This window comes from Cavia porcellus, unplaced genomic scaffold, assembly GCF_034190915.1.
Source record: "Cavia porcellus strain 051 isolate PalLab524CR breed Dunkin Hartley unplaced genomic scaffold, mCavPor4.1 scaffold_22, whole genome shotgun sequence".
NCBI classification, from domain to species: domain Eukaryota; kingdom Metazoa; phylum Chordata; class Mammalia; order Rodentia; family Caviidae; genus Cavia; species Cavia porcellus.
In genome coordinates this window covers 4,705,338-4,713,292 of record NW_026947505.1, presented here as the reverse complement: position 1 = coordinate 4,713,292, position 7,955 = coordinate 4,705,338, and the positions used below count along the sequence as shown (strand labels likewise).

Genomic DNA, 7,955 nt, shown 5'->3' with positions numbered 1-7,955 from the left:
CTTGTCAGGGATGCTCTTACTCCACTGAGCTAAATCCCTGGCCCTTATTAACCTCTAACATTTCTTTTGTGTTACCCTTTTAAACAGTGTAAACCCTTCTTTTCAGCTCAGTCTGTTATTTTCCTTATTCTTATTAAAATAATTGTATCATTGGAAGAAATATAACTTAGAAATATAGATTGAATTTCATGGATTTTCACTAAAAGCTACCACCTGATGATATTTATTTTATATAGTTTGTGATATGGAGCATTAGTTATTGCAATATTTTTAGAGTATACAATATTTCATTATCATATTAAATGTTTCTTTATTGTATGTTTCTTATTAGTCATGTGAAAATATTTCAAACTACAACAAAAAGAACATGATTTACATAAAACATACATACTTAAATTGTTGCCTATTTTTAGTAAGTTTTCTCCTTCAGTTTTAAATATTTTAGATCAATGAAGGTTTTCTGCCAAAATATGGTAACCAGATAATCTTTTGAAAATGACAAATTAGCACCATGATATTTCTTTATATTAGACCCAGTAAACCCTGAGAGTGGACAATAATGTTTCAGACCACAACTCAGTGTAGTTTTAGAACATAAAATCTATAATTAGAAGGTAATATACCTAAAGAATGTATAAAAGCAAATTTGTGTCAGAAACAAACATTTCAGTTCTTATCTTTGAATTGCACAATCTTTACAGCATGCTTCAATTGAAGACTCATAAATGTTAAGCTAAATTTAGATGACTCATTTCAAATTCACCCTTATTTTGGTTAACAGGTTAGTCAAACCTATAAAGTTTTTACAAGAAAAACAATGCATACCAACTCATATTTCATTAGGGTACAATATCATCTTCAAAAAATTTTACTGAAGTTTTTATTCCTACTTATAACCAATAAAAGTAAAATAAAGATTAAGTAAAACTTCATTGAAATTTACACCACTATGCAGCAACCATTATTTGACAAAATGTTACTCATAGGAAAGAACTGAGCAGAATGTTTTCACTAATGAACAACCATTTAATCCATCACCCTAATGTACACACAAATGGAAAATGGAATTTTGGCAAACACATCATCAAAATGATTAAAAATTCCTTTATAGTTTATTCTGCTTTCAGTAAACATTTTTATTTTCACTTTCCCTTGCAATTTACATAGATCTGAAAAGAGGAATTGGAAGTCCCAAAGAGTTAAAAAAAAAAAAGGTTTCCTACAATTCAGAGAACAGTAATGAGAGTCTTTTCATCTTAATCTGTATTCACTGATACATTAGCTGAAACACCACAGGTTCCCCATTACACCTATAACTATTCATACCAACTGCAGTAAAACTCAAAAATAAGCAAAAACAACTGTAATTCAATACAGTCATGTTTATTGTACCTAATAGCAGACATTGTATTTTCACTTGAAGTAATTACAGAAACACCATTTGTATTTAATTATTCTTTTTGTTCTTCAAAAAATAATTACATTATTCCATGGATACATTATCTGCTTTTATTTTTTAATTTAAGCCATGAAAACAGGAAGTCAAAGCTCTGGGACAGACTTTATGCTGGCTGGTCTTTTCCAAAATGGCAGCATGAATGGTTTTCTCTTTGCTGCTATTGTCTTCCTCTTCTTGGTGGCTGTGCTGGTCCACCTCAACCGAGTGGAGAGCAGGCTCCACACACCCATGTACTTCTTGCTCAGTCAGCTCTCCCTCATCGACATGATGCACATCTCCAACACTGTGCCCAAGATGACTACGAACTTCCTGATGAACACCAAGACCATCACATTGTCGGGCTGTGAGATGCAGACATTTATGTTCCTGAGCCTTGGTGGATGTGAAGCTGTTCTCTTAGGCTTCATGTCCTATGACCGTTATGTAGCCATCTGCCATTCTTTGCGCTATGCTGTCCTCATGAGCAAGATCTGCTGCTCCCTGGGGTGCATGGTCCAGCAGTGCTGTCAACTTCCCTTCTGTGGGTCTCAGCTCCTTAACCACTTATTCTGTGAAATTCCCTCTCTGCTGCCACCTCCCAGTAAGTCAGGACACTTCCCAGTATGAGGGACGCCATCCTCTTGAGTGGGACTTATTATTCTGCTACTGCCCTTCCTGGGCATCCTAGGTTCCTGTGCTCAAATGCTCACTGTGGTGTTCCACATGAGCTCAGGCACAGGACAGACCCTCCTTCCTTCCCTCTTTTCTTTCTTCCTCTTGGAGGACAGAAGCCCTGACAGAATTATCCTGCTGCATGTATTCTACCTATGGTTCGCCGTGGTGGGGCAAAGCAAACACCGTGGGTGGAGACTTGGCAGCACAAAAAACTCAAACTTCCCTGAGGGAACCTGGCTATGACCTGGGGAGGCCTCATTCTCCTAGTTTTAAAGCTGGAAGGGAGATGTGGTGGAGGACATCTGATTTGAATAAAGATCACTCTGCAGTTTCCCAAACCCCAACCTCATGGCTTCTATTTCCATTTCCATGCCATCGTGGCCCTGGGGTTTGTAATGGGGATGGGGAACTACTCAGTGCCTGACTGCACATATGTGAATTTGGTTGCAGAGATTCCAAAAGAGGAGGAGGAGGGAATAGAAGAGCCAGCACCGGCCACCAGGTAACTGGACAGTCAGGGCTGGGACTCATATGGGGACCACTGGCGTGGGTCCCATGAAAGAAGAGCTGAAGGTCAAGAGAGCACAACTTGCACGGCAGGAAGGCATCCTGAAGCTGGCACTCTGAGTCCATTCCTTCAAGCCAACAGAAGCACCTTTCTATCGGTGTGGGTCTTGTCCCAACTGGGAACTCATCTCTCTACCCAAGTGCACCTAAAACAACCTCACCGGTATTTTGAACTCATAAACAGTCCACTTTCCTGTTTTGTGAAAACATCCTGGCTGAGGTTTGGATCTGGTTCTGTATTGTTCCCCTCAGCTCATTGGCAGGAACTTCCTGCTACAAAACCTAAGATGATCAAAAAATCTCAGTTCCTGTGTCTATAGAAAGAGACTTGGGCTTCACAAAGACATGCATACTCCTTTCTCAGCCACAGTGACTGAGCCCATGTAGAAAAGTCATCCAATTCACAGAAAAGTTGAGCTCTGACATGGTCTCTGGGTTGTGGTTGTGTCTGTGGTGTTGGAGGCTGAGTCCTCATCAGCTGGTCATCCAGCCCACTTGCCATGCCTCTCTCCTGTCCCTACTGTCTAGGCAGCTGCACTCTGCCTTCCTAGGAGGACACATTCATCTTTGACATTTGTGTGCTGTGTTTGTGACCATTCCCTTACATCTCTCCCAGAATGCTTGAAATCTCAGGTCTCATCTTTCTGGGTTTTCTTGTTCCTCATCCAGCAGTGTGAGTGTAGACCACTGGCACTGTGATGAGGAGGAAGACATCCTTCAGGCTTCCCAAGGTAAAGAGCACAAGACTTCCCCCACTGCCTGTGAGGCTGGTGACAACCAGCAGCCTCCCTGTGCCACTGCAGCCCAGGTGGATGAGGCTGAGGCCCCTTCTCCACAGGCCCTGGGTGAGTCCTGCATTAGTAAGTGAACTACATATATGTGGCCCCCATTTCTGTGCGTCCAATGCAAACTCAGTGTGACAGACACAGGAGGGCACTGGTTGAGGGCACTGGTTGAAGGCACTGTAACAGCTCCCAGCCATCACTAACACAGTCCTGGCAGGCATCTGTTCATTTGTTCACTTTTGCTTTTGAAGCTGGAACAGCTGTGGTGTCTTGCAGTATTCTTGCCAATTGCTGCTCCGGAGTGCTTTGACCTTTAGTTACTGTACAAGTATCACTACACTTGATGCACTCACTGGAGATGATGTTAGGGTTCCTCCACTCCCAGCCAGCATCTCTGTCTCTTGTGGGCCTCTCTCCCATGAAAGGTGTCAGTTCCCTGCCATGACATAAACACTGAGGACTGTGCCGGCCAGTATCCTGGAGATGCATCTGAGCCTTGGGAGTCTCACCTTCTTGGATGCCAGCACTGTCTTCTCTGAGTGGCCCTCAGGCTGTAACCTCCTTGACACTCTGTAGAGTCCTCCATGCACACAGACTCAGTTAACAGTAACCACAGCCAGTCTGGAACCCTCAGGCTCTTGCACTCTCTAAGGAATGTGTGTCCTAGGGGACATGAGGACTCTGCTCCTTAAAGAGTTTGTTACTTCACTTGAGTCTGATCTTGAGATCTCTAGTCAGCTGAGCTCAGGAGTTCTTGATGAGTCTGGTGTTTCGAAGATGATCAGATGGTATGAGACCAGTTCCTGGGACATCTTTGGGAAGATGCTCACTAAGCTGTGTCCCAGCATGGAGACCGGGACCCTGTGTTGTTCACCTGTCACAGCAGAGTCCATGTCTGTCCAGGGGCTTGGGAAACCATGCCCCCTGACCTGTCACCCAAGTTCTCATAGGCTTCCTGCAGCACTGTCTCTGATTGTCATGTTTTTCTTTAAGTATTGACAATTGTGGGCTTGCAGGATATGAGGCAGAGATGACGAAAACACACCATCCAACACTAATTTTATTTCCAGAAGATCAGAATCACCTGGATTTTGAAGATGCCCTGGAGCCAGTGGTCACCAGGTAACCATAACACTGTACTGCTAGTTATATTAACTATGATGATGCTGAGGCCTGCTGTGTAGATCCCACAAAGTCATATCTCTGACACACTTCCTTCACCCCATCTTCCCACCGCAGTGGATATGTTGAAAGTATGCTGCTGCCTTTGTGCTTTTTCCTGGTATGGAATCCTGATTTTTTAACTAATTTCTGAAATACCTGAATATGCTACAGAGGAACTGTGATGACCATGGGTTTCAGCACTCTTCTGCAGATGGAGATTTGATGCCTGCAAGGTGAAACTCAGGGATGTGGAATTGCCCTCTGCACATGGGGACTTGATTCACTGGCAGGTTTTTATCGGCAGGTAATTTTATCTACAAAGAACCACTTTTCTCAGAGTTTGAGGTGCAACTGTGCTCAGGAATTCACTTGATACATGTGCAAGTGCACCAAGTCATATATATGTGGGTCTCAAACGCATGGCAGCCTTCTATTCAAAGGGCTTTCTGAGGTGCAATCAGGAAAGTCCTTGGGTATGTCCTGATCACTGACCATCACCCCAATTTCCCTGCATTGGTTTCCCTCTGTCTTTGGAACATGCTGTGTTGTCATTTATCGCCATGTCTGGCAGGTGAGCTCTGATGATGTGTTTTGTCCTCTTTTCTCCTCTGTGTATTTCAGGTTTGCCACTGAAAGTTTCACATGTTTGAATGCGGAGCCATTTTCAAAATGGAGGTCCATCATCTTTTACTTAAGACAGAATATCAGAGACGTGCTGTCTCAGGATGGCCCTGCGAGGCATCCAGGACAAAGCCACCAGAGAAACCATTTGGGGTGGTGCAAGGTGGCCAAGGACCTTGCCAGTCAGCTTGGCCCAGGTGAGGACTACTGCCTTGATTTCTGTTCACTGTGGTTATAGCATTCAAGTAGGGACTCTGTAATGTTCTTTTGGAGGGCTCTGGTCACTCCTGCCATTTCTCTTGGTATCATATGTCATAGAAAATGGTCATGGGTTTTGAGTAACAGGGCCACAACTCCCGTACATAAATGACAGAAGGCAGATAGAGGGTGCTAGTCGGGAGGCAGTTTGTGGACACTGTAGGACAGGCTCGTTTCTCCTGTTCTTGGTGAAAAGAAGCAGAGGAGATGGGAGCCATGAGGAGATGTGAATCTATTAGCCATCTGGTTCAGGTGCATGACAGGAGTGAGGAGGATGCCGGTCTCTGCAGACCGAGATCAAAGTAAACTTGGCCCAGTACAACTCAGGGTAGGCCTGGACCAACTTCCCCAAATAGGGACAGTGTGTACTAGAGAGCAGGATGTCATCACAGACTGTTTCTGTGAGGCAGCACAGAGGTCATTCAGTACTGATCCCCACATCCATCTGAAAATCATGCACACCCATCCGTGTCCTCATGCTGCAGTAGCCACAAGTGACAGGTGCAGTGGCACCATGCAATAGCCATCTGGACGTTCCTGAATTTGCTTGCAGAGCACCACTCTGATAGAGACAAAGAAGAAAAGGAGACTCAGTCACTGGATCCCAGGTAACAATGTACAGTTAGGGGCCATAAGCAAGTGTGACAAGAGAGGAGTTGTATAAATCTCAAGACCAAGGTTCAGGAGTGCCCACACATGGGACTCTCAAGAGTTAGAATTGCCCACCAGCATCATGGCATCCCTGATCCAGCCATAGCCACTTTTTTTTGTCTTTTTCTTTTTTATTGGTACCGGGGATCGAACTCATGACTGCCTGCTTGCAAGGCAGGTGCTTATGAGGCTGAGCTAAATCCCCAGCCCCCAGCCATAGCCAATTTGACTCATACAAAGTGCTCTGTATCCTCTCAGATGATTAGAGAGGGCATGTGCCCAAGAGAACTAAGAAATCTTGGGACCTGCATGCCTTGAAAGATACCTCTTCTCCTCGGAAAGGTTAAAGTCAGTGTTCCATGCACCTTGTCTTTCTGAACTATGGGCGTGAGTTTATGGACAGAAAGGAAGGTAGATAGAACAGCCACAGAGAGCCATGTCATGTCTCGGTATTGATGAGAACAGGCTGAGAGGGCCCAAGTTCTCCTGCAGTCACTGCAAAGCCTGTCATCCCTGGACCTAGGCAAATCCCCATTGTTTCTACACTACCCCTGCCATAGTTTTCCCTGGAAATTCCCTGTCCAGCTGCACCTCAGCGGGAACCTGCTCTCTCTCCTCCTCAGCTGGTTATGTGGAAAGTGGCCTGAGCAGGGGCTGCTCTCTCATACCTGTGACCCTCTTTTGTCTGCTTCTCTGTTGTGCTTCTCTGTCTCTGTCTCCTGCTCTCGCTTCCATTCACATAGCAGTCAGACAATGCCCAGGTCAGAGAACAGTTTCCTTCTTTCTCTGTCTGGAAGGCCCAAGGTATTGGAATTCACCCTGAAGCTTTGATGGAGGCTCACCTAGGAAACTTCATTCTCCTCCAATATAAATTTTTTTTTCAAACTGTCCATACCTAACTCCATGTCAGTGTTCATGTACGTGATGAAAAAGTGAATGACTTTTCAGAGATATCAGTGGAGGAGCTGTCCTCCCTGGGTTCTGGGCAGCCCTTTTCACCAGCACCACAAGAACATCCTCTGAGCAGCGACATACCTGCGATTGAACCTGAAGCAGGATCTCTGCCTGATGACAGCAGTGAGAACACCATCATCCTGCTGGAAGCACAGCTCAACTGTTCAGGCTTCTCAGTTCTCAGGGTCTCAGCTGAGAGAGTCCACTAAAGCTTGGCCAGGAGTACCCTTTGGTTTTAGAGGAGGAGTAGAAGTCTGGGACCTCAGGAGCTTCACTGAGTTCCTTGTGCCTGGCAGACTGTGTCAGCCTGGGTCTCTCAGTGCGTACCTCACCCCTGCACATGGGCCAGAATGAGGAGAGGGGAGTGTACCCTTGCAAGGCCCACTGACACCTGTGCTCTGTGGGCTCAGATCTCTACCTGAAGGGGTTCCTGGGGGACTCTAGTCATGTGCCTCCATGGTCTCTCCTAACCAGTCTTTCCCTCTTCTCTGCACATCTGTAAGGCTGGAAGCCTCCCCAGGTCTCTGGAAGTGTATTTGTGAAGCTGAGGCTCCCAGCTCCCACCTGCTGTCCCGCCACACTGCTGCCTTCCCCCAGAGGAGCCCTAGGGCATCCCTTTCCCTGCCACTGCTGAGAATCCATCCTCCTCCAGGCATCAGTGGTATCTCACCTGTCAGGCTTTCATTTCCACCACGTGTCTCATCTCAGAGTTCTGCTTCCTGTCAGCCTCACCTGACAGAGGACAGAACTCCTATGTGCCATCACCCCAAGTCCCTGTTTTCTTCAGCAAGAGCCTCATGGCCGCATCTCTTTCTGGCCTATGTGGAAATAAACCTCAGGTC

General features: G+C 45.6%; 1 long non-coding RNA gene across 2 annotated transcripts; it reads left to right on the top strand.

The window, feature by feature from the left end:
- Positions 1 to 2,588: 2,588 nt before the first annotated feature.
- LOC134472176 (uncharacterized) lies at positions 2,589 to 5,411 on the top strand. 2 transcript variants are annotated; one of them, XR_010042051.1, is made up of 4 exons: positions 2,589 to 2,615; positions 4,536 to 4,587; positions 4,801 to 4,974; positions 5,251 to 5,411. It is a non-coding gene; the product is annotated as an uncharacterized LOC134472176 (long non-coding RNA). The 2 variants fall into 2 exon arrangements; XR_010042050.1 differs by lacking the exon at positions 2,589 to 2,615 and having other exon boundaries at positions 4,435 to 4,587.
- The last annotated feature ends 2,544 nt before the right edge of the window (positions 5,412 to 7,955 follow it).